Source organism: Pinus tabuliformis, chromosome Q (assembly GCF_031772625.1).
Source record: "Pinus tabuliformis cultivar Carrire ecotype Pingquan chromosome Q, CPIR1, whole genome shotgun sequence".
In the NCBI taxonomy this organism is placed as follows: domain Eukaryota; kingdom Viridiplantae; phylum Streptophyta; class Pinopsida; order Pinales; family Pinaceae; genus Pinus; species Pinus tabuliformis.
In genome coordinates this window covers 235,577,962-235,605,505 of record NC_142296.1, presented here as the reverse complement: position 1 = coordinate 235,605,505, position 27,544 = coordinate 235,577,962, and the positions used below count along the sequence as shown (strand labels likewise).

Genomic DNA, 27,544 nt, shown 5'->3' with positions numbered 1-27,544 from the left:
TTAGTTTTACTTTTCTGCAATTAGATATTAAATTGCTCATATCATTGATGGTTACCTCCGAAAGCCATAGTGGGACTAATGGTGAGGGATCGAATTATGAATGTGTAATTTGATTTTAGTTTTACTTTCCTTGTAATTTTTGATTTGTTTGAGTGCAATAGCTTAACTTTTATTTCCGTATTTAGACAAGCAGCAGAGACAGTGATTTCATGATCAGTATTTCATCTTTTGCTTGATTGAAATAGCTGTATACTTACACTTTTGTTTAAGTACTAATTCCATCAATAACATGTTTTAAGATCTTTTGAAGTGCTAAGTTTTGGAAGTTACCATTAGGGACATAGACCTTGTCTTGAAATCTACATCCATACTTGACATTTAAAAGTATTCTTAAGACCTTAGAATAGGTTTTCCATTTGCATTAGATACTTTAGGAGATCAACAAGAACAAAACCCCAAAACAAAATAAAATCTATAAAACAACGAAGTAAGAAAAATGTTAACTAAGCACATATGGTGCACCACACTTCATCAGTTTATGATACCCGGATTGATAATTTATGTAGAGCAATTTAAGACGTTAAATTAACTAGACACTACTTTTATATGCTTGACGAATAGTGTGTTACATCCTTATCTAGAAAATTTTGTTATTGTATTCAATGATGATATATTGATATATTCTAAGAATGAAGAAGAGAATGCCGAGCACTTAGTAGCAATATTGATATTGCTGAGAGAGCATCAGTTGTATGCTAAGCTCAGTAAATGCAGTTTCTTTTATATAGAGGTACATTACTTGGGGTATGTTGTTTCCAAGGAAGGTATAGTAGTGGATCCAAAAAAGATAAGGGTTATCATGGAGTGGACAGCTCCTAGCAACATGGATGAGGTAAGATCATTCATGGGACTTGTTAGTTCAGTCAGTTATTCCTATCACCAATGATCAAATATGCTCTTACAAGGTTTTTTTAGGAGTCTCAAAGTCAAACTTTAATCATTTCATTAGGTTTTCAGAATAAAATTTGGTCACTAGCTAGTGTGTCTAGGTCTATTGTTGCTCCTTCAAAATTTTCATGTTCTGGTCACTGCCATCACTTAATTGGATGTACCATCACTAAAAGATCATCATCATCTTCTCAGTCACATCACCATGGTCTTCATTCAGCTCAGTGTCACCATTAAGTCATTAGGGTTAAAGTCATCAAAATCTGCCATGTCATTAATAAATCCGGCAAATGATGGAGTAGTAGTAGGGTTTTGCTGAAAAGGTTATGTTCCAAAGTGTAATTTATTTCAAAATGATGTAATAAGTTCAATGTTCTAAATTTGCATTTGAAAGTTCCAAAGTTACATAGCTTTCAAAAGCAAAGTGAAAACATATGGTGGGCCACCCTACCATTATGAAATTGACTTTAACAAGCTATAAAGACCATCTCATTTCATTTCTCTCTCTCATATTCATTAGTAGAGAGATCTCATTCACCAACAAATCATCTCCTCAACATTTTAGTAGGCATAAATACTCCAAAAGGCAATTCAAACACCCACACTGCGTTTTCCAGGACCTATGTTGCATTTTCTAGAATTTTGTTGTGTTTTCTCTCCTACACGGAATTTCGTTGTGTTTTCTATCCTACAGTCATAAAACAGTTTTCAAAGGTTTCCAAAGTGTAATTTAAATCCTCAACAGCTTTCTACAAGTAAGTTCAAGTCTATTTGACCCCTCCATAAGTCTATTTTCCTTGATTTCATGGTGCATATCCTCAAATTTGCCCATACACTGCATTTTTCACAGTTTTCCTAGTTGGATTGTGTATAAATTCCCTAGATCATACCTCACACCCATTTCATTCCATTTCACTTCCCAAACATTCCTAAAACCCCTACCTACTTCCCTAAATTTTCCTACCCTCTTTTCCCTTCCCTAAACCCTTCATCCTATCCCCTCATCCAATTCCCCTATTTTCCTAATTAGGGTTTTCTCTTGCACACTGTCAAAATGGAGGAAAGGAAATCCTATAATAAGGGAGGCCAAATTTCAAGGTTTGAACCACTAAACATTGATGAGATGATGTCTTCCCCACTGTCCAAACAATGCTTTCAAAATGTAGGGTGTTTAGGGTTTTGTGAGCTAGTTCAAAGGGTCAAATACCATGCCAAGTTGACCAGTTTGTTTGCCACTCATCTTAGGAGAGATAAGGTCATTGTTGCAGGTGTTAGTTTCACTATTTCAACTGAAGTCATAGTAGAAACCACAGGGATACCCAACAGTGGAGAAAAATGGTTTAAGAGTCTGGACTTGGACCTACAAAACTATTAACCTTTCATCAAAGGTCACTATAAACACAGCATTAAGAAGGTTTTTCCTTTTAGACATCTCCTTGAAAAACTTGCTCCACTGATGAGGGTTATTATGAAGTACTTTACATGTGAGGGAAGATTTTCTAGATTGTACAAATACCATGTTAGACTGCTCAGGCATTTCACAAGAGTAAAACCACCATTAGTAGAAAATGGCTAATTAGTTGCTTAAAAAACGACTAAAATTTGCATATAAACAACCATTTTTTAATCGGTGACCAATATTAGCTAATTTACAGTATCTTATAACGCGACCAATTTTTAGTCGTTTTTAGCTTAGTCATTAATTAGTTGTCTCAATTTTATCGTCTAATAGTATACTTAGTCATAAATTTGGTCATTAACTTAGTCATTGATTTAGTCATTAATTGCCACGATTAATGACCAAATATACAAAAAAATGTATTACTATATGATCACCTTAAAAAACCAATTAATTACCAAAGAAATATGACCAAAATGTTGGTCGTGTTATAAGATAGTGTAAATTAGCTAGTAATAGTCATATATATGTAAATTTGAGTCACCATTTGAAACCAGTTAATGACTAAAGAAATATGACTAAATTTTGGTCATGTTATAAGGTATTGTAAATTAACTACTAATAGTCATATTAATGCGAAATTTAGTCATCATTTGTAATCACAAAATTATTATTTGCAGTAGTCATTTCTATATTTTTTTGGTAGTTTCATATTCATTATATAAACGACTAATTCGGTAGTTAATATTCATTTCATTTACTTTCATTAATAAGTATTATAAACGACTAATTTAGTTTTATATTAATTTTATTTTTATTCATCATTACTCAATATGAACTACTAATTCAGTGGTTTTAGATTGATTTTATGTGTTCATTATTAATCAACACAAATTAATTTGTATGATTTTGAGACTAAAAAAAAAAAAAGATTGTCATACAATGTGCATATTCATCTAATATGAAAACGCAAAGTTACATATGTTAATTACAATACTAAATAATATCACGTGCAAATATAAATAATTTCAACCATAAATTATATTATATAAAATATCAAGTATGACAACATGAGTTTCCAACTTAATATTAATGGACTGCAATTTAGACATGAAATATTGTTTCATCACTTCAAAACATTATCACCGTATTTCCAAGACATTGCAAGTGAATTCACCAACTTTGAAGACTTAACCATCAATCTCTATCTGTGTGTCTTATGCGATATATTGGCTCTAAGGGTATCACTAAACTAGTTCTCTTCTTTCTCTTTTTGCATTCGTTGTTCCAATGTTATTGTTCTCCTCTTTCTTCAATTCTTGCTTCTTACCATTAATATTGAGTTCCTCTCCTGAAAACGAAAGAAGATACAATGTAGAGTATAAGACATGAAATACGATGAATATTGGAATATAAACTAAAGTAGAATTAAAATATTTATACGAAATATACATCAACATCAGCAATGACAATGCAATTTTTCTCCATAAAAGTAAGAAATGCGAATATTTTTTCTTCAGTTGGGTCGGATAGTGGACACTATGTGGTTAAATGACCTATATAAACAATTAAAATAAAACATCACCATAGAAAAAACAACTTAGTAACTTAGTATTCAACCTTTAGAGAAATCTTACACACAATCAAGCCAACTAAGTTACATGCTAAAAAACTCAAACTGTAAATAACTTGTGAAAACAAATTATCTAAGGTGTGATGTTTAATCCTTGTCATTAATTCACAACACATTTCATTCTCTAACACATGAACTTGGTCAAGCAAATAACAACATGAAAGTAAACTTTTCTAATAGTCATGAAATTTTCTTAACACAAAATAGCTAAAAGAATTTCAATTAATATCATGTAATACTAATCTCGTATTCAAGCTTTGGATGTTTAAATGGACATGATACCAATTATTTTCAATTTCATGGTTAAAAAACAAAACAAACTCAAAGGAAACATTCAAAATACAACCAAACAATAAAGACAGGATATCAAGGAATAGACATTGCAATTATAAAATATTTTTTTACATATCCACCTGTGTCTTGTCTAACATTCCTAAAACTTTTTTTTCCCAAAATAACCATAAGGTGAAAGAATCACAACATTAAAAATCATAGGAATCCCTACTAGAAACATTTCCAAAGTTGATGGCGCAGGTGCCTGAATAATCTCCAACAACAAATGAATCATATCCAAGACATGTTCTACATTGTCTCCCCATCCTTTTTGCAATCTCATTTCCTATAACATGTCCATATAAGAGTCAAGTAAAAATCAAATGAAGGCATTGACATTCTTTTTTTTCTTTTACATCTATAAACTTTGAATCTGATTTGTTTCAGGAACATATTAATTCATATTTAAAGTCTTTATGTCATGAGAAGGTATCAATCAAGTAGGACAACAGAAAAATCAACCTTAATGAGGTAGGAAAAAGAAAATATATGAAAAAGAAAAAACCATATATTACTTGTGTTCAAACTTTATATATGGTGTATTCTTAGTCAGATTTTTAAGATGTTCCTCTGCCTTTACCAAATTAGATTGTAGCTTGGTTAAACTCTGTATCCTTTCATTCAACATCAATTTCTGCAAAATAAATGTCACACGTTATTCTTTCCCATTTCTCAACATGCTACAAATGATAAATTGAAAGTCACATAAAACCAAGAGAAAACCTTTTTCTAACTAAAACAAACAAACAGTGCCTCAAATAAAACTTTAGACCTTTGAAATTACTCTTCCATGTACATAGCCTAAAGGTGAGATTCCTTGAATCATCTTTAGGTCATACTTAATGGGATATTCATACTTTTATCGTGATGTAAATTTTGTGTTAAAAGCAATATAGAAATCCAGGTTATTATCATTTCTATTATTGGTCCATTCTTAACTAGTTGTACCCCATAGTATCCTTTTCGCATGTTATCTTCACATACCCACCAAAAGTATAAAATATGCCAAACAAATGGCATTTTGGAATTGTTTCTAAAACTATGTCATTTACACACCTTTCCAATTTATCTAGCCAAATGTACCCACTTGAATTTCTTCTTTCATATGTATTTACATCCTAAAAGATATCCATTTCAAAAACCAAGACAACCCCAATATCGTAGGATCCTAATACTCAATCATATTTTCTACAAACCATAGGAATTAGTAATCTCTTACAATTTAAATTGTTAACGTATAATTGTTTGACGAAGAATAAAGAATGCTCATAGAATAATAATTCTCTCACAAGTAATTACCAAGATCAGAAATTCAACTTGCAATCGAATTTCAACGCTCATTTGGAACCAATAATATGAATTGTACATTCAACATTCTTATATATAAATATTACTTATATGTAAATATTCCTTGTCCTATTATGGATATTACTATATTCTAGATATTCTGAATATTTGTGAGTATACAAACCTTGTCTGTTACAGACTCGCTAAAACCTACCAAATATTAAAGATAATTAGCAACTATTTGATGATAGCATCCAACTTTTGCATCATGGGGAGACCAAAGAAACATTTCTCCATTGGATTAATTATACAAGGACATAGCATGATCTATCAAGGCTCTCAATTGCAACCTGACTTGATACATTTGTTCCAGGTTGGATGCGTACAAAGTCCAAGCTGAGTTTAAGCTTCATATTTCTCTCTTGCAATTTTCAATGAGTAAATTATTTGTCTTTTACTGGCCTGCAAGATTCTAGAGCCTTATCTATGGGTAGTTACTTAAATGACTACTCTGAAAGTTATTAGCTTTATTCAAGAAATATTACACCTAATATTTAAATTTAAAATCTCTTCATCGATTAGTGTTAGTGAGGGTGTCTTTCCATATAATTTACCACTACTCTTGAACTTAGCTCCAATGTGCAATATCTTTAACTCAATTGGGTCAGATATTGTTTTATGTTCTTCACAAGTTGTGTCTATAATCTTGCTCAACTTGGTTGTCTTAGGTCGTAGACTGATTGTAATTGCCACTACAGGAATTATCCTCAAGAGAAGAAACTCATATAAAGAAGAGACATTGAGTTTGAGAAGAGGTGACATGTGAAAAAAACCTTCACTTGTTTTATTCTTGAGGCAATTTCTTATTCAATCTCAATTTTCTAAGGAGAAACAACAAGAGAAATTCATTCTTGGAAACTACTTCACATGAATTGCTTTAGTAGAATAAACTAATTCAACTATGCCTGGAAGGTAAATGGGATGATAAAATGAGGAATTTATTTATTTGTTTATATGCAAAGATAATAAGATTGCATAGATATGAAGAAGACTTTCTTGACTTTCAATCACATGCTAATGATGAAAACAGATGAGAAAAGTGAGTTTAAGATGGAAAAAATGGCTAAATTTGAATTATAAATTTCTACACAGTTAGTTTGAAGACATCCATACAAAATGTATATTCTTCATGTGAGAACACTCGATTATAAGATGATTTTCTTAGTAGTTAGGAAATAAATATTCTATCAAAGGGATAGGCAATGCTAAAGTTTAGGGAGCTCACAACAATTTGTTTCCTTTGACTCTATTAAAATTAGGGTCCCACCCTAACCCCCTTATTTATGTAGTGGGATCGAGTCATAGTAAAGAGTCAATAAAGCCCATATTAATAATTGTAAGTGGTTAACCCGCAATTAATGACAGGACCACAGTTAGTTGCAAATGGGCCATGGTATTAGATAGATGGTATTAACAAAACCCATGGTATTGATCCATGGTATTGCATGTATGAGTCATATATAAAGGATAGAGACTCCCTGCGAGGAGTATGGTGTCTTATTTTTGTATCGAGCTCTGCTCTATTGGAGGTTGCCCCCTCGAAGAGGCTAGTGAACATTGCTTTCTGAATAATAAAATATTTGTTGTTGTCTCTCACTATTCTATGTTCTGGGTATCTTTCTTCGCATATTCTGTATTTGGGTATCTTTTTGCAGGTTAAGAGCATAACAAGTGGTATCAGAGCACTTTCCAGGGCCAGTGGGATCTCCATTTCTTAGCAATTTTTTTTTTTTGGCTAGAGACGTGTTCCGGCGTCTTTAAACCACGGGATCTGTCATTGAGCGCATAAACCTGCGGATTTGGGGAGGCATGCACGTAGGAAATACAAGAGGTGGTCACGCTTGTTGGACTCCCTTGTAACCCCTGTGGGTACCCCTTCGAGTAGTAGCGCATTAGACAGAACCGCGTACGGACTGTCTTCCAAGTACCTTCTGGGTATATCGGAAGCCCCTTAGCTCCTCTGCAACCTCGCCATAGATAAACTGTCGACCATCTTGCTGCTACAGTACACCGAGAACAGCACTCGGAGAGATTACTCGCCCGTACGATAGGGTAGTCGGGTTGTACGACTAAGGGTACAGTTGATCCTCCTTAGTTAGAGCCCTAAAACATTGGGCCGAGTACTACTGTCAGACCCTTATGTATATTGCGATCTGTAGCACCTGACACTCCTCAAGACCATAGTTCCCTTTTCTATCTTGGGATCACGCATCATCTCTACCAGATCCGCTCGCGCAAAGGGGTGTAGAAGCAGCAGCAGACATCAGTCCCGCAGTTCCGACCAGCCATTCCAATCTATTAGATCCATCAGATCCTTAGCAGCAATCAGTTCCGCCGCTCAGAGCTATCTGATCCGCCATTCAGATCTCTCAGATCCACCGAATCTGAGTAGTTGTGTGGGGTTCTTATACCAGGGCATGATTTTTGCAGGACTTTTGGCAGCATTGACATTTTGAGGATTCGGTTATTGCAGTATTCCTAAGGAAGGAGTAAAACTCCGTTAGGAGTTTTCAGAGAGAAAAAAAAAAGTTTGAGATCTTCCGGGGCACTTATTGGTGATCTAGCCCATCAGAATCAGGATGACGAGCTGAGCAAGGTGGTACCATTCAATTCTTAGTGAAAATTTTTTTGGGCGGTCCCAAATTTCAAGAACATTAGGTCGGTGCATGGTAGAAACTAGAGCTCAAGCTATGGCCAATGAGAGGATGGACAAACTAGAACAAACCTTGTAATCCCTCCAACTTCAGCTTGACAGACTAACTAGCATAATCCCGAAGGGCAAGGAGGAAGCCCACGAGGAGGCGTATATTGGCAATGGACACAATGAGGGTGAGTCTAGCCACTCTCTTCACCTCTGGGGCTCCCACCAACAATCTCGTCCGCGACCTCCCAAGTTGGATATGCATAAATTTGATGGTTCTCACCCGGCAGCATGGATAGCACAAATGGAGTATTATTTCAATCTGAATAACACCTTAGATAATGAGACTCAGCTTATGGTGGGGAGCATGTACTTGGACACTGAAAGGTGGCAATGGTGGGAATGGCATCAACGTTGAAATGGACCTTTTGTGACTTGGACCACCTTCAAAAAAGCTCTTACAGACCACTTTGACCAAGAATCTTCTTTTCTGGGTCGTCTTACTAAGCTCTGACAGACTGGCACAGTGGCTGAATATGTTACAGCCTTTGAAGCGTTAGCCTTCCGTACTAGGGGTCTCTCAGATGTGTTCTACACGGAATGTTTTATCAGCGGTCTTAAAGAAGCCATAAAAGCCCACATCATACTGCACCACCCTCCCACATGGACGGAGGCTTGCAAGGTAGCTCATAACGTGGAACGTGCGTTAGCAGCCCAGTACAGTCGCCCAAATTTCACAGCTAAGGGTCGCCCCCCACAGGCTCACAGCACGACTCAAACACTTAAGGTTCAAAAGGTGTCACCTGCAGAAATGGCCGAAAGAAGAAAGCAAGGATTATGTTACTACTGTGATGAAAAATACTCCCCACGTCATAAATTCAAGGAGCCCAAATTTTTTCAAATTGATGCCACTGATTACAGCTCATCAGAGGAAGACCCACCATTGGAGGAACATGAGGCGGTAGAAGAGGACAACCAAAAGGACAATGTCCCTGACGAACCCGTTATTTCGTTGCATGCTTTGGCCGAGATTTCTTCACCTCAAACTCTCAAAATCAGAGGTTTTATTAAACATCGCCCAGTAGTAGTCTTGATTGATAGTGGAAGTACACATAATTTCATCCATCAAAAAGTCGCGGAAGCAGTGCATTGTTTTGTACGAGCAGTTTCTAACTTCCAAGCCCAAATTGCGGATAGGGGCACAATGAAATGTGAAGGCTGCTGTGAAAATGTCAAACTTCAAGTGGGGGATTATCAGTTGAAGACCCACATGTTTGCCATACACATGGGAGGGTGCGACATTGTCCTCGGTGCTGAATGGCTTCACACCCTTGGGCCAATCACAATGGATTTCCAGGAGTTATATGTGAGATTTAAGCAGAACAACTCCACACATACCCTCCGTGGACTCCAGGCAGGAGCTCCCTCTATCATCAGCTCGCATAGGATGGAAAAATTGCTAAAAAAGGGCCATCATGGAGTTATAGCTCAATTTAATGCCATCCAGGCAGTCGAAACCAAGTCTCTGTTGATTCATCCTGAGATGCAACAGATTTTAAATAACCATTTGTCGGTCTTTGACAAGCCTCATGAGCTTCCACCCTCGAGAGGGGAACATGATCATAGCCTCACCTTGGTTCCAGGGGCCCAACCCCCAAATGTGCGCCCATACAGATATTTGTTCACCCAAAAGAATGAAATAGAAAAAATAATCAAGGAACTTTTGGAAGCAAGTGTCATTCGTCCCAGCGTTAGTCCTTATTCATCACTGGTGGTCATGGTGCTCAAGAAAGATGGGGAGTGGTAGATGTGTCCAGACTTCAGGGCCCTCAATAAGTTGACAGTCAAAGATAAATTTCCCATCCCGGTGGTTGATGATTTGCTGGATGAACTCAATGGAGCTCAATTCTTCACTAAGCTGGATCTTCGCTCAGGCTACCACCAAATTCGCATGAAGGAAGTCGACATTCCAAAGACTGCTTTCCGAACTCATGAAGGCCATTATGAGTTCCTGGTCATGCCATTCGGTCTTTGAAATTCCCCATCTACCTTTCAAAGCCTTATGAACCACCTTCTCAAACCATATCTCAGGAAATTTGTCCTTGTCTTCTTCGATGACATCCTCATCTGTAGTTGCACTTGGGCCGCACATCTTCAGCATGTAGATCTACTATTGCAACTGCTCCGCAAGCATAAATTATTCATTAAGATGTCCAAGTGTTTGTTTGGCATGGAAGAAGTTGAGTATTTGGGCCACATTGTGGGGCGTGAAGGTGTCAAGGTGGACCCCAAAAAGATCCAGGCAATGCAGGATTGGCCTCAACCTAAGACCTTGAAGAGCCTGAGAGGATTTTTGGGTCTCACAGGCTATTATCGCAAATTTGTCCGCAATTATGGTCGCATAGCGAAGCCCCTCACTCAACTCCTGAAGAAAAATTCATTCTTCTGGAATGAGGACGCACAACAGGCATTTACAACTCTCAAAAATTCCATGTGTTCCACTCCAGTCTTAGCACTCCCTGACTTCGCCAATTTTGTCATTGAATGTGATGCTTCGGGTACGGGTATTGGGGAGGTCTTAATGCAGGAAGGGTGACCTTTGGCCTTCACAAGCCAACAAATAAGTGGGAAGAATCTGGGCCAATCTACCTATGAGAAGGAAATGATGGCCATTTTACATGCAGTAGAGACCTGGCGACCTTACTTATTGGGGCGACGTTTCCAAATCCGCACAAACCATCACAGTCTTAAATATTTTTTGGAGCAACGCCTATCTTCCCCACAACAAAATAAATGGCTCGCCAAAATGCTGGGATATGATTGTGAGATCATTTACAAGAAAGGACAAGAAAATAGTGTAGCAGATGCATTATCTCGCCAATTTGAGGAGGGAAGTACCCTGTTAGCAATTTCCCTTCCCATTCCAGAATGGATTGAAGAGGCTTGCAGGGAATGGTTTTCACATCCCGGGCTCTCCCAACTCATTTCTCAATTGCAGGCGGATCCAAATTCCACCAAGGGCTACTCGTGGCAGGATGATATTCTTCGCTACAGGGACAGAGTTGCAATATCACCAACATCCACCCTCAAAAGTCGCATTTTGGCAGAATTGCACTCATCCCCCATTGCAGTACATTCAGGCTTTCAGAAGACATATGCTCGCACCAGAAGATCATTTTTTTGGACAGGCATAAAAAAGGACATCCTTACTTTTGTAGCAGAATGCAATGTCTGTCAACGCCACAAAGGGGAGACCGTCAAAGCACCAGGCACATTACAACTGTTGCCTATCCCGGCAGCAATATGGATGGAGGTTTCTATGGATTTCATTACAGGTCTTCCAAAGTCAGGAAACAAGTCAGTCATCATGGTGGTTGTGGACAGACTTTCGAAGTATGCTCATTTCTGCGCCCTACCCCACCCGTTTACACCGACTTTGGTTGCTCAATCTTTCATATCAGATCTTCAAATTGCATGGCATGCCCATTCTATTGTGTCCGATCGCGACCCGATCTTCACCAGTAATTTTTGGCAAGAACTCTTCAGGCTACAAGGCACCCAACTTAAACTCAACACTTCTTATCATCCACAAACAGATGGTCAAACTGAAGCCGTCAACAAATGTCTGGAAACCTACCCTAGGTGTTCCACTTCAGAAAAGCAACATCTTTGGGTACAGTGCTTACCTCTGGCTGAATGGTGGTATAACACCAACTATCATGCCACCACCAAAATGACTCCCTATGAAGCAGTATATGGTCAACTCCCTCCTTCTCCTACTTCTTATATCAAGGGGTGCTCAAAGGTACAAGCAGTGGATCAACTCCTACAAAACCGCGCAACCATGCTCGCCCATCTTAGAGAGAATCTTCATCAAGCTCAAAACCACATGAAGCAACAGGGAGACCAGCATCGCTCAGAGCGCCAATTTCAAGAAGGGGATCAGGTCTTTTTGAGGCTGCAACAATATAAGTAAACATCACTCAAAGACAAGGGTTGTCAGAAACTATCTCCAAAATTTTACGGACCATATCAAGTACTTCTGCGCATTGGAGAAGTAGCCTACAAGCTGGCTTTGCCGCCTACTGCAAAAATCCATCTAGTTTTCCATGTCTCATGCCTCAAGAAAGTGATTGGGAACAATTGCAGAATTCAAACCAGTCTACCTGAATTGGACGAGGAAGGGTCAATCTAGCTCCAACTTGAACAGGTCCTAGACACACGAGAAAGGCACCTGCATGGCCGCATGATTAGGGAAGTTCTCGTCAAGTGGAAAGACACCTCTCTGGAAGATGCAACTTGGGAACCAGCCACTATTCTTCAGCAGTTTCCGCAGTTTCAGCCTTGAGGACAAGGCTATTCTTAAGGGGGAGGGCATGTTAGGGTCCCACCCTAACCCCCTTATTTATGCAGTGGGATCGAGTCATAGTAAAGAGTCAATAAAGCCCATATTAATAATTGTAAGTGGTTAGCCCGCAATTAATGACGGGACCACAGTTAGTTGCAAATGGGCCATGGTATTAGATAGATGGTATTAATAAAACCCATGGTATTGATCCATGGTATTGCATGTATGAGTCATATATAAAGGATAGAGACTCCCTGCGAGGAGTATCGTGTCTTATTTTTGTATCAAGCTCTGCTCTATCGGAGGTTGCCCCCTCAAAGAGGCCAGTGAACATTGCTTTCTGAATAATAAAATATTTGTTGTTGTCTCTCACTATTCTATGTTATGGGTATCTTTCTTCGCATATTCTGTATTTCGGTATCTTTTTGCAGGTTAAGAGCATAACACATACAAAATGTATATTTTTCATGTGAGAACACTCAATTATAGGATGATTTTCTTAGTAGTTAGGAAATAAATATTCTATCAAAGGGATAGGCAATGCTAAAGTTTAGGGAGCTCACAACAATTTGTTTCCTTTGACTCTATTAAAAGGAATATCATTCATCTGCACAAAGTAGAGTAGGTATGCTACACCACACTACTTACCATCAATGTAATTGAATATATTACAGTGGTGCATGGCTACTTTACTAAGACTTTGGACTTTCATCAATGTCATGCTCCTCTCATTGTTCATGTAATTGTGTAGTTGTAAGGATGCAAAGAAAGGGTGCAATGGATCAAATCGTGGAAAGAAAGGATGGTAATAGTATGGAAATCAACTAGCCAAGAAGGGGACAAATGAAGGGAGAAGAAAACATGGCCTGAGATGAATGGTGGAAAAGCTATGAAATTAGAAACTAACAGGTAGGGGACAAGTAAAGAGGAAAAGAAAGGGTACATAATCCAATAAAGTTAAGCAACATAATTTGTTTATATACAAATAAATAAACTTGTGAAAATATAAACGAGTGAGTCTCGGTTATCACATGCCAAAGATCAAAATAAATGAGTTTAAGATGGAGAAAATTGACCTGAGAAATTTAAATTGTAAATTGTTAGATTCCAAAAACATTCATAAAGAAAATATTTCATTTGCCAAAAAGAAACATGAATGAAAACGACAGGATTAAGTCCTAGATTCAAAAAGAGCTCAAAAACCTAGAATATTGTCCATATCATTGTGGAAGAAGAGATAAAGGGTTTCCTTGTATGGTTTAAGCATTCAGAGTCTTGGAAAATTGCATATATTTTCTAGCATTATGTTAGGCCCCTATACTACTAGTGTAACCCCTTATTGTTATTAGTACAATCCACTTATTATATTGATGTACCCATGTAGTGCCCATATTGTTACTAATGTGCCCCATAGAAGCCCACTATTGTTATTATTGTGCCCTTACATTATTATTGTTATGTCGGCTCTGATTATGTTATGACCCCCTAGACTCCTATATATAGAAAGGAGGTCTTTTCATTTGTATCATCCAAGAATTGCTCATTTATGTAATGTAAAGGAGGTTGCCCCCTCGAAGAGGTTGAATTCTAAGGCGTTGATCTATCTTTTCTATCTTTTCTTGAGCTGGTTTCATAACCTTTGGTATCAGAGCTTTGGATTCTAGGGTTTCGCTGCTCCAAACAGGTCATCGTGGCATTTTCGCTATAACTTTTTTCCTGTGACGTTTCAGAAGACACAAAAAAAACCCATTTGAGAAGAAATCGTTCTGAACCTGGGGTCCGAATTTCAAAGCTTTTCGCGCAATATTTACGGAGATATGATCTGAGGAATTTGGTCTTTTTGCATACTCCTGAATTACATTCAAAACAGGTGACCTGGGGAAAATAGTCATAACTTTCTCTCTGAGCATTGGATTGAAATTTCATAAGAAGGTACAGAAAGAGGACGGACTGTAGTTTCTTGTATATCTTTTTCAGAGCCAAAAGTTGAAAAATTGACACGTGGCACTTCATACAAGTTCGCTCTTTTGGAAAGGTCTATAATCAGGTCATCTTGGGAGATTGTGCATAACTATTTTTTGGAGAATCCAATTTGGATCAGACTGGTGGCATTGGAAAGAGGACACAGAGGGCTACTACAGGTAGCAATTTCAGAACTTAAATATCTGCAAGTACAGAGTTACAGTCGTTTCAAGATCGAGGTCCTAAAATCAAGAAAAAGCAAGATGAGGAAGTTTGATGGCAAGGATCCGGTAAATTGGATACTTCAGATGGAGCAATATTTTGATCTACATGGTGTACCACTGTTACAAAAGGTATGTATTGCATCTTCATATTTAGAACCGGATCAATTTTTATGGTATAAAGGGCTTTGTTCTCGTAAACAACTTGTTACATGGTCAATTCTCACGGAGGAAATGATAGCACATTATGAGGATACAAAGAGCAACACCTTCTTTAGAGCAACACCACAAAAATTGGAAAGAGTAAAAGGGCTTTGTGACATATTTGAAAGTAAAATTATGGCAACAAGGAAGTCTACCCCCCACAACTTTAAAGATGGATGTGTTGTTTCTCCTAGCCTTCCACAACCTACAAGGGTTAGACCACAACAATTGGAAGAAAAAAGAGAAAAAGGGCTTTGTTACAATTGTGACAGCAAATGCAATAAAGGTCATAAGTGTGCTGAGAAGAAATTATTTTACATAGAGTATGAAGAGGAGGAAGAAAAGGATCAAGAAACATCAAAAGAAGAAGATATATGCCAGGACCCAACCCCAGAGAAAGAAGAAATGAATCAGAACATATCTTGTAAACTATTGGCAAGAATGACCACTCCGCAAACTCTCAAGATAGAAGGACATATCAAGAAGAAAAAGGTGCAAGAAGTGAAAGATCACATCAAGAAAGAAGAAATGAATCCAGCCATATCTTGTAATTCACTGGTCGGAATTACCACTCCTCAAACTATCAAGATAGAAGGACATATCAAAAAGAAAAATGTTCAAGAAGTGAAAGATCACATCGAGTGTCAAGAAATGAATCCGACCATATCTTGTAAAGGATTGGAAGAAATTACCACTCCTCAAACTCTAAAGATAGAAGGACATATCAAGAAGAAAAAGGTTCAAGCAGTGAAAGATCACATTGAGCATCAACAACAAGTTCTCCAACTTTTAAAGGATAACACCACTTTGGTGCAAAATCAAATGAAACAACAGGTAGATCAACATCATAGTGAAAAATGTTTTGATGTAGGCGACTGGGTATTTTTACTACTACATCTAAAGCAAGTTATTTATGAGAAGGAAATGTTGGCAATACTACATGCACTTAAAAAATGGCGACCTTACCGAATGGGAAGACTCTTCAAGGATGAGGATGTGGAAGCATTGTTTTGTGCTATTTCTATTATCCAACCAAATTGGATAAACGAAGCAAGGGATGAATGGAAAAAGGACAAATAAGTATGGCCACTTATTCAAAAGTTGCAAAAGATCCCAATTCAAAAAATATTGCCAGATATTGAAAAGGAAGGAAAAATCATATTGGAACCTGGAGCAGTCACAGAAACAAGAACCCGACAGCTACGAAATTGATTAATTTCAGAGTATCTCATCAAGTGGAAGAACTTACCCGTTGAAGATTCCACATGGGAGGACAAGAATTTTATACAGAAGCATCAAGAACTACTCAAGCGTTGAGGACAATGCTTTTTGAAAGAGAGGGGCATGTTAGGCCCCTATACTACTAGTGTAACCCCTTATTGTTATTAGTACAACCCACTTATTATATTGATGTACCAATGTAGTGCCCATATTGTTACTAATGTGCCCCATAGAAGCCCACTATTGTTATTATTGTGCCATTACATTATTATTGTTATGTCGGCTCTGATTATGTTATGACCCCCTAGACTCATATATATATAAAGGAGGTCTTTTCATTTGTATCATCCAAGAATTGCTCATTTATGTAATGTAAAGGAGGTTGCCCCCTCGAAGAGGCTGAATTCTAAGGCGTTGATCTATCTTTTCTATCTTTTCTTGAGCTGGCTTCATAACACATTACTATTCAATAATGATATCATTATCTGTTAACAAAGTTGGATTCATCCCTTGGATGTAACCTCAAGGCAAAAAGACGTAGTTCTACTCATAGTCTTGTGATACCAATGCTCAGGTTATTGCTTCAGCCCTAAATATCAATGAATTTTCACTCATAGCATATGTCATAGTGTTTTCATATTCTACAAAGAGTAAAAATTGTCTGCCCTACACACATATACTTAATGGGGTTTGTATTTCCTAGGTTGCTTATTAGTACAAAATTCCATTTTGCATTTTCTTGTTCATATTTATTGCTATTTGTTCCCATCTAATCTTGAACCAAAGTTTGGTTAGATAACTATATTGTCTATGCCAGTATGGGTGAAGAGGGTTAATGCTTCCTCAGCCAGTTAGAAAACTATGTTAAACCACATATTCCAGTAACTTTGGCATACTTAATTTGCGGCTACAACCAACTGAATGATAGGAAATTGAACATGTTTATTTTAGAAGCAATAATTTTTCAAGTTGGATTTTCCTAAGGGAAGATACAAGGGGGGATTTCTACTTGATTAATATTCATGGAATAGTTTGGTTTATTGAGAAAATCGTAGCTATTTAAGAGGAATGTTGAAGATATAGTAGATATTTTGGCCCAATCACGGGGGGTGAAGGCACACTTCAAAGAGTAGATGCTCCATCATATTATGGGAGTAGGTGAGTGTGATCCAGATTTAAACAGGAACGCAGCAAAATACAAAGATAACCATATACTCAAAGATGCAGTGGAAATAATACTTCATTTCATTAATGGAAAATACTGAAATATGCTTACAACCAGAAATGGAAATAAACCAGCTAGGGCGATGGTAGCTTATCTCTAAGAAGAGATGTGGTGGTTACATGCCTCTGAACTGTGTTACAATGAAGCTCGAAGGCCTATTTATTGTTGAGAAACAATGGAAAACCCTTAACATTCCAAAACCTAACCCTAGAAGATGAAATGCCAAATTGTGGGCCCCGTTTGGGTAATTTGGTACATCAACTTCCCGAGGCCGTAACTTTGGCATACGATCTCCGTTTGACGTGTACAATAGCTCGTTAGAAAGATCTATCCGAGCACAACCACTTTGGGGAGGGAAACATTAGTCTATGGACCCATGTTGCCCCCGGATTTCCCAAAAAACGTCGTTTAGGGCCTCAAAATGGCTCCGGAAGTTCAGGACCTGAAAAACTGCTAAAAATAGTAAGTTGTGCTACAATTAAGGAAACTGAAAAGACTGAGAGAAACAATGGTGGGGTTCTAGGTGGACTTGGCAGGTGGCCACCAATATCCACCTGGATCATTCCTCCCCCCTTAAGAAGCAATGGTCCCCATTGCGTTGAGTTCCTCCATGAGATGAGGAAACTTTTGCTGAACTTGGTCCCTAGTGAGCCACTTGCCTTGGTGAAGGAGTTGGCCTACTTTGACAACTCGATACAATTGGATATTCTGTTGGGGAGTGTTCTTGATCTGTGTGTCCATGATCCGATCAGTTGCAGCTTGTTCCATGCAATCTGGATTTAATTCTGTGGGTGTGAGTTGTTCTGCAATGTCGGATGTGTCTAGCAATGGTGGAAAGTATGGCAAAAGGCGGTCCACATTGAACACTGGGTGTAGGCCAAGGAATGGGGGAATGTTGAGCTCAAATGCATTGTCTCCCACAGCCTTAGTAATGGTGTAAGGACCATATCGGAGTGGTCTCAGTTTCCGATAGGCTCCAGTAAGGCGTTCCTTTTGCAAATGCAACCAAACTTTGTCGCCCACCTGAAACTGGTGTGGCACCCGATGTTGATCATGTCGCTGCTTGTACTTGGCATTTGATTTCTCCACAATGTCATGGACCTTCTGGCGAATATGTTGGATGTGCTCAATGAAGATGGTTGCCTTATCTGTTTCAGACTGGACATGAGCTGAATCTATGTGAGTAGCTACAAGTGGCATGGCCACGTCAATGGGGCATAGTGGCTGGAATCCCAAGCCCACCTGAAAAGGGTTGTGGCTAGTAGAGTTGTGAAGAGCTCGGTTGTAGTTGTGTTGAACATAGGGGAGGCTCTCGTCCCATGTGTGTAGATGCTTTGAGTTGTACATGTGCAGAATGTGCACAATCATCCTATTGACAACCTCTGTCTGGCCATCAGTTTGAGGATGGAAAGCTGTGGACTTAGTGAGTTTGGTGTCCAGCATTGACCAGAGACTGGACCAAAATGTACTGAGGAACCGACTGTCCCGATCTGAGATGATAGACTGTGGGATCCCAAAGTGCACCCACACTCGTTCAAAGAAGAGTTTAGCAGTGGCTTCTGCTGTGATATTCTTCTTGCAGGCCGCCATAATAGCCATCTTCGAGAACCTGTCGACGACCACAAAAACACAATCATTTCCATGCTTAGTGGAAGGAAGGCCTGACATGTAATCCATGGAGATGGATTCCCAAGGTCGACTAGGGGTAGGCAGTGGGGCATAGAGGCCTTGCTTCTTGATGGTCGGTTTGGCAATGGCACAGGCAGTACATGATCTGATGTACTTCCCAACATCTTGTCGAAGATTTGGCCAATAGAAATACTTTTGCAGTGATACCACCATTTTCTCGACCCCGAAATGCCCAACAGCACGACTGTAGTGTGCTTCCCAAATCATCTTGGCATGCTCACTTGAAAGAACACAAAGGTGACCTAGGTGGCATAACAGGGCATCCTGGAGGTGAAAATTTGGAACATGCCGACCCTCCAAGAGTGTCTGGTATGTGTGGCCGAATTCTGGGTCGCTTTTGTAGAGAAGTGGCCAATAGAAGTCTCATGCCCACAAGAGTTGAGCACGGTGGTTAACGCCATGATCGGTGGTCGACTAAGGCAATCTACAACATTATTGGTGCTGCCCTTCTTATACTTGATATTCAAATGGAACTATTGTAGGTATGTAGACCACTTCTGATGGCGATCATTCTGCAATTTCCCTTGGGTCTGTATGAACTGCAAGGGTCAGTGGTCTGTGTGGATGACCGTTTCCTTCCCCAAAATGTAATGCTTCCATTGTCAACAGGCCTGCACAATGGAATACATCTCTTTATCATAAGTGGGATACTTCTGAACTATGTCTGAAAGTGTTTCACTGTGATATGCCACTGGATGCCCGTGTTGAGTAAGGACTGCCCCAATAGCATAGTCAGAGGCATCTATCTCGACCTCAAATGGTTGTTGTAAATCTAGTAACACGAGCACTGGTGTCGTGCAGAGGCGATCTTTCAACTCTATGAATGTATTCTGTTGAGATTCAGACCAAAAGAATTTTGCTTTGGCTCCTCCCTTGGTGACTTGACTCAAGGGCCAAGTGATATGAGAAAACCCCAACACAAACCTGCGGTAGAAGTTTGCAAGACCTAGAAAGCTGCGGAGCTCTATCAAAGTGATTGGAGATGGCCAATCTCGAATGACTTGGATCTTGGCTGGATCCACACGCACCCCCTGTTCATCAATAATGTACCCCAGATACTGAACTTGGGTTATGCCAAAAGTGCATTTCTCCAAATTGGCACATAGCTTGTGTTGCCGCAGTGTTTGGAGAATCTGTCGGATATGGTGGAGTTGCTCTTCCCAACTCTGGTTGAAGATTAGAATGTCATCCAAGTATACCACTACAAATGAGTTGGTGAATGGCCGCAAGATGTCATCCATTAGCCTCATGAAGGTCGCAGGAGCATTCGTCAATCCGAAAGGCATAACCAACCATTCGAAAAGGCCCTCCTTGGCTTTGAAGGCAGTCTTCCACACATCAAAGGGTTCGATTAGTACCCGGTGATATCCTGACTTCAGATTGATCTTGTTGAAATATTTTTCCCCCTTTAGTTGGTCCAGGAGGTCATCAATCCGCAGGATCGGGTACCTATTATGGACAGTGATCTTGTTAAGCGCCCGATAGTCAATACAGAGTCTCCAAGTCCCATCATTCTTCTGTACCAACACGATCGGGCCCCCACAAGGTGATGAACTCGGACGGATGTGACCTTTCTGTAGGAGCTCCTGAATCTGCCTCTTGATTTCATTGTTCTCCAGAACGAAGCGCCGATAAATTGGTCGATTGGGTAACGGCTCACCTGGGGTCAGATCGATGGAGTGCTTGACCTGACAGTGCAGAGGAACCCCTGCGGGGGAGGTGAAGATATCCTCGTACTCCTCCACGACCTTGTTCATCTGTAGTTGTCGTGCGGAGGGGCCCTGTCTGGAGGTCGCGGCCACCATCTTCTTCTTTCCTTGAGGGCGTATCATCAGGAACACAAATTTCCCGGTTTTGGAAATTAGCTTACTGCATTGTTTTGCAGTAATCAAAGAGATAGCGGTAGGCGGTGCTACCTCTGATATCCTGTACAACTTATTTCCCAATGTAATAATAACAGCACGGGGCCTTGATTCATACACAGCATGTCACTTCCACAAGTATGGTTGTCCTAATAATACATCACAAACTTCAAGGGGAGCAATGTCACACAATACCTCATCTGTGAAGGGCTTGATGTTGTATGGAAGGCGACACTGCTAGCTCACGCGAATATCCCGTCCTTGGTGAAGCCACCTGATGGTGTATGATTGTAGATGTGCTGTGGTCGGTAAGCCCAACCGCTTCACGACCTCTACCGAAATGAGGTTCTTTTGGCTCCCACTATCAACAATGAACTGTAGCGGGGAGCCCTTTACCCACATCTGGGAGTGGAAGAGACGCTCCTCCTCCTCTGGATCTTCGGGTTCACTTTTCTGGATCTTGGCGGTAGCAACAGTGGCGTTGGGATCCGCATCAATGATCTGCTTCCCTTTGTCATTCCCCTTGTCGGGTTCTGATTCAGAGTCGGAACATGCATCTGATTTTGAAACCTTTAGCTCAACCACCAGGCCTAACACTCACTTGTGTTGTGAGTGGAGCTCTTATGGAACTCACACCATTTTCCCGTGTCCTTTTTCGACTTCGCGGGGCTGTTCTTTGCTTGCAGCTTCGGTGGGTTGTCTTGGGCTGCCCTGCCTTGGCTTTGTCCTTTGTTCTGTGGTTTAGGGGCACCTTTCCCTTGCTTTGGATTCGCAGATCCAAAGTCTCGCTTCTTTTGCTTAAACTTTTGCTCGACCTTGACGGCATATCGGTATGTTGTGCCGAGCGAGGGGATGTTCAGGAATTGTATTTCTTCCTGGATGTACTTGTGCAGGCAGCCGCGGTATTTGAGTATCAATGTTGCTCCGAATCCTTGATACCCAACTTTGTGAGAAGGGTATGGAAAAGATTGGTGAACTCCAGCACGTCTTGGCCCCTTCCCTGCCGTAGCGTGGTCCACTTTATGTATTCATCCTCATAGCTTCCGACAGGGTAGTACTGCTCCTTGATGGCATCCCGGAATGAATTCTAGGTGGGTGCGGCTGAAAATAGTGAGCCGGTACTTTCATCCTTCTGCTCGCAGTAGGTTTCCCACCAGTCCTTAACGTGGGGGGCTGCTTTGAGAAGAGCGAAAACAATCTTTTCCCGACTCGAAAATTCAAGAACAGAAAAATAACCCTCTAGTAGATTTAACCATTTATCTACAGCATCTACGTCTATCTAACCCTCGAATATGGGGATTTCAAAATTAACTTGTACCTTAAAGGGCATGGCGTTTCCAGAGTAGCTACTGGAAGCCGATGCGTCGCTTCTGGGTAGCCGCTGAAGGATCTGGGCAAAGTTGTCCATCATCGCGTTCCGTTGTCGCTCGAGGGCTTCTTCGAGCAAGATTTTGATAGGATCTCCTGCCCCCTCATCTTTCTTCTCATCCGCCATGGGAGGCCGTCGGGATTTTCGAAGCTGGCCTTGCAAAAGTTCGACCAGTTCAAGCCCTAACTCCTTATATCCCGACCTCATTGGGGACATGCAAAGAAAAACAGAGAAAAAGTAGACCGCTCTGATACCACTGATCCAAATTTAAACAGGAAAGCAACGAAATACAAAGATAACCATATACACAAAGATGCAGCGGAAATAATACTTCATTTCATTAATGGAAAATACTGAAATATGCTTACAACCAGAAATGGAAATAAACCAGCTAGGGCGATGGTAGCTTATCTCTGAGAAGAGATGTGGTGGCTACATGCCTCTGGACTGTGTTACAATGAGGCTCGAAGGCCTATTTATTGTTGAGAAACAATGGAAAACCCTTAACATTCCAAAACCTAACCCTAGAAGATGAAACGCCAAACTGTGGGCCCCGTTTGGGTAATTTGGTACATCAACTTCCCAGGGTCGTAACTTTGGCATACGATCTTCGTTTGACGCGTATATTAGCTTGTTAGAAAGATCTATCCGAGCACAACCACTTTGGGAAGGGCAAAAAACGTCATTTAGGGCCTCAAAACGGCTCCGGAAGTTCAGTACCCGAAAAACTGCTAAAAATAGTAAGTTGTGCTACAATTAAGGAAACTGAAAATGTTGAGAGAAACAATGGTGGGGGTCTAGGTGGACTTGGCAGGTGGCCACCAATATCCACCTGGATTAGAGTGAGAAAGGAGTTAGGAAGAGTCAATAAAAAAGCTTCGAGTAGGTCTCCTGGTTGGTTCTTGAAATGTATGTGTTACTGGAATATAGTTAATTAGACAATTAATTAATTAATCAATTGTTGAGGATTTTTATTGAGTTCTTTCATGTATTACTGCAGACTCTAAGTTGAACAATTTCCACTTTAAGTGACTTGCTAAAACCAATCCTCACACAAGTTTACTAATGCCAAGGAATAGGATTGACTAGTCATATTTTCAAAAAATAATGTTGAATCTATCTATTTCAAGAGCAATAATAATTTCTTGATAATTTCTTTTAATAAGGATTGTCCATCCTCAAAGTTTAGTAGCATCTCGATTGTATCAATTAAAACAGGGAAAACTACACAAGACATCAAGATATTTGCAGATATGCCAAAAATGTTGCTTGGGGTTTTGATATTCCAATTTGTAAGGGAATGATTTAAAGTTTGTTGGATAGAGCATGAAAAGTTTTCAAATTGAATGAATACAAGTTGTTGTTTACCCTACTATTTAAACATAATTTATTCCTAACATTTTAAGTCCTGGAAATATGGAGATGGTGATTTATTTCTAAGGAAGAAAATTTCATTGAAAAATCATTCCAAATACAGTGAGCACTTTGCAAGCAAGTTGGCATCTCTCTTGGTAGTGGATATCATGATCAGTTTGTTGCTCTTTGTGGCAGTGATTGAATACTTCACAACTACGTGGACTGGGGATGGAAGTGCTTGATGTATCATTTGGATTTCCCTAAATAATAAAATCCAATGAATTTCATGCAGTGTAGGAACCTTACTATTTAGAAAAACTATATCAATTCTTGTGCCACAACCAAAACAAAAGGGTTCAATTTGTGATCTATCAGAGATCTTGGCCCAACCCCAAAAGGAAAAGCCACACCTGTGTAGATCCTCCTTCATAACAGGAGAATACAAGAGTGTGAAAGGAGTTAAGAATGGTCCATAAGAAAGCTTGGAGGGGATTCCTCATCGATCTACCCTCCCATGCACCTATGTAGATATTTTGGAATAAAAGAGCTTTGATCAATATTTAACTATATATCTATAATATTTCTCTAACTTCTATCTAAACACTAATGATTTCCAATCTAAAGTTCATATAATTTGTAATATGTGAAAAAATACATTTCTTTACTGTCTAAACATTAATGATTTCTTATCTAAAGTTCATATACTTTGTAATTTGTGTAAAATACCTATGGAATTCACTTCACACAATAGTCTTGTATTGATGTTATATCAAACTTAGCTGAGGCATTCTAGCGAACAAAACAAAAAATCTATGCTTCTCGTGCACATGCAATCATGGATCAACACATACATATTTGTTAAGAATGAAAAAGTGGAGTTGAATTGTACTAACCACAGCATGACCTTAATAATCCTCAATTTTCAAACTTCACCCAAATTTTTATGAATATTGTATGGTAGTTGAAGGGACCCAGTGTTGGTATTTTATGTTTGAGGGAAGGTCGTAGATCAACAAGTTTACCAAGGAATGTGGAGAAAATCCCTTCATGGATTCAGAAACAATGCTCCTATATTGTGTTGGGATTCATTAGAGGCTAGAATATATGCTCTCTAACTTCGTCCCAGTGAAAATTTTGGGTATGGAAGCTTTCACTCATGCTTTGTAGTGTGTTATCATTGCATCAATTGTGACAAAGTTAATGAACCTAAGGATAAAGAAACTTCATAAATTTCAATAAGATATGATTCTACTTCAGAAGTAAAAAGAAAAATAATTTTTTGTTGCCTTATTATGTGATAATATTGGCTTATAGGAAGATTCTTGGTTGTCAAGCAATAAACATATTGTCCAAGATATAAGTTCCCAAAGTGAATATTGTGGAGTTTATAGTGATTCATAAGTAGTCAAAGGTCTATCTAATCTGTATTGTCCATAGAAGTAGATGGATTAAGAATTGTTGCTTCAAAATCTATAGAGACAATGGACAAGAATGATAAGATCCACTGCAAATAGAAAGAAAACTCATTTCTAAAATATTTTGAGAAATTTGAGAAATTCCCCCAATTGCATATATGATAGAACTTTAGCACTAGTAACAAAGGGTTTTCCTTTTGTGAGGGTACTTGTTTTATCAAATACAACGCATTATATTTTTTTGGCACGTGATAATGTGGGTCATTGATTATTTCACCAACAACATAAGAAATAACACCAGACCTGCTTAAGGGTCATCATGATAGAATTGTGATCAAGGAGACCTTGATATATCTTCCCCACCAGATCAAAGATTCGTACCTATTGCTAGCATAGCGACTCCATCCTCAATACACAAAACAAATGCAACTTTAGCACCAATATTCACAACACATGAAGTCAACACTTCATTTCCAAATGTTGCAGAAGACTTTCCTAGTGGATTACAGTAGTATTGAACTACAAGTCCCACAAAAATTGTTTGAGTTCATGATTGTCAAATTTTTCTGAACCTATTTTCATCACCTCTAAGATTATTTTCTTATTCTTCTTTTTGTTTCCTCTCAAAAGATGTGAACAATGCCATTTTCCACACATCATTGTCCAAACTTTCATCGAATTTCAAATCCACTTCCTTAGCAATGGAATCTTGCAAACCTTCAAGCTTAGACTTCTAATAAGCAATAACCCAAATGAAAACATCAAAATATCGATCATCTTCTTGAAATGGTTATCGGTCATCTTCTTGAAATGGTTATGTAGAATGCAAACTCTCACAACTGAAGACAATATCTTCTAGACACAAAAGTCCACTGATAAAAAATGTGTAATATTTTATTTGAAAGTCTTCAATGCTTTCGTTAAGTTCTCAAATGTGAGATTTTAATTACACTCTCTTTAAAAAACAACAAATCACACGCTTGAGGATCTACTTCAAGAAAACAAGCATCACAAAAATTTGGAAGTAGTTTTAAATCCAAAAATATTTTTTTTTCTTTCATGGACCCTCTTAAATCGTCTCAAATAAATCTTAAATCACATACCTTTCTAAAGTCCCAAACTACTAATAGATAATTGAGGTTGCTCATTCTAACATAATTCCTCCTCAGGCCCTAGCATTTGTTGCCGGTAACATAATATTTCAATCAAATAAGCATGTTTGAAGTTAATAAACTTTGTGTTTAGTTAATAAAAAAAGTTGTCTATTTCTACGTGGAGATTATGGTAGGCCATTAACAAATCACAATTGTGTGGCCATTCAGTGGTTGATAAAAACCCCACCGCATTATGTGTATGGCATGCCCATTTGAACCTGAAGTTGATACAATTTTTCAGTTCAAGTGGTGCTTCTAGGTTATAAATTAAATGTTGTTTTCCCAACTGAATTAAAAATTTACGAGATATATCAAAATTTCTAAAGATTTCACTAAACAACTATAGCTTCAAAATTGCACATGGAACCTTGTATTGCGAGGACAAAATTCTCTATAGAATTCCCAAAACATTAAAGATATGGTAAATTGTCAAACAAACCAACCTATGTGCAAAGATTTGCATTTCATATCTCCTACATGGACCTACATAATGCATATTCATTCCTCGACACCAGACACAAGTAATTCAACCATTGGTTTAAAAAAATTTCACTAGAGAGATTTTACAATTCTTGAGATGGATTACCTCAACTGTGATAACTAGTAGCAACTAATGAAGAGATGCAGTAATGAATTGAGGCCATTGCTGAAGGAAAAAAAACTGCATACAAGTTTGGTTTTGCATCAAGCAATAAATAGGGAAAAGCACTTCATATCTAACACAAATGGAAACAATGCCAAAAAAACAATTGGACGGTGAACTATATTTGTATATCCTATATAGTATTCACCATCAATAATATAAGAAAGACAATGTTTAGTTTTTCAATATTTTATTACAACAAGTTCCTCTCCACTGATGAGGTCAATCATTAGTGTAAATCTCTTTCATTATTGTGCCAAGATTCTTTATCAGTTTAGCCAAATCCATCATGTATCTATCTAAACATGCAAAAACATTTGTAAGTTGGATATTTATTACAGAAATGTATCTATTTGCTCAGGAAAATCATTAATGACAACAAACATAGCAGTACACTAATCCATCATGGAAGTTTAGAGACACAAGTAGTACTTAAACTGAGAGGTGTTTTCTAGAGGTCAGAAAAAATCTCACGATCATCAAAAAAAATAGTGATCCAAACAAAAACAAAAAATCTCAAGGGAATAATCTTCAACCAAGATCAGGGCCATATGGTCAAGGCACACACATAGAC

General features: G+C 38.5%; 1 long non-coding RNA gene across 2 annotated transcripts in view; it reads right to left on the bottom strand.

The window, feature by feature from the left end:
* Positions 1-3,370: 3,370 nt before the first annotated feature.
* LOC149219061 (uncharacterized) overlaps positions 3,371-27,544 on the bottom strand; it is a 32,168-nt gene continuing 7,994 nt past the window's right edge. The window contains exon 4 of one of the 2 annotated variants that reach the window (XR_016249207.1): positions 3,371-3,698. This is a non-coding gene — a long non-coding RNA (uncharacterized LOC149219061). Of the gene's footprint in view, positions 3,699-3,734; positions 4,948-27,544 lie in introns of those variants that run through there. The other variant, XR_016249208.1, reaches the window with a different exon arrangement.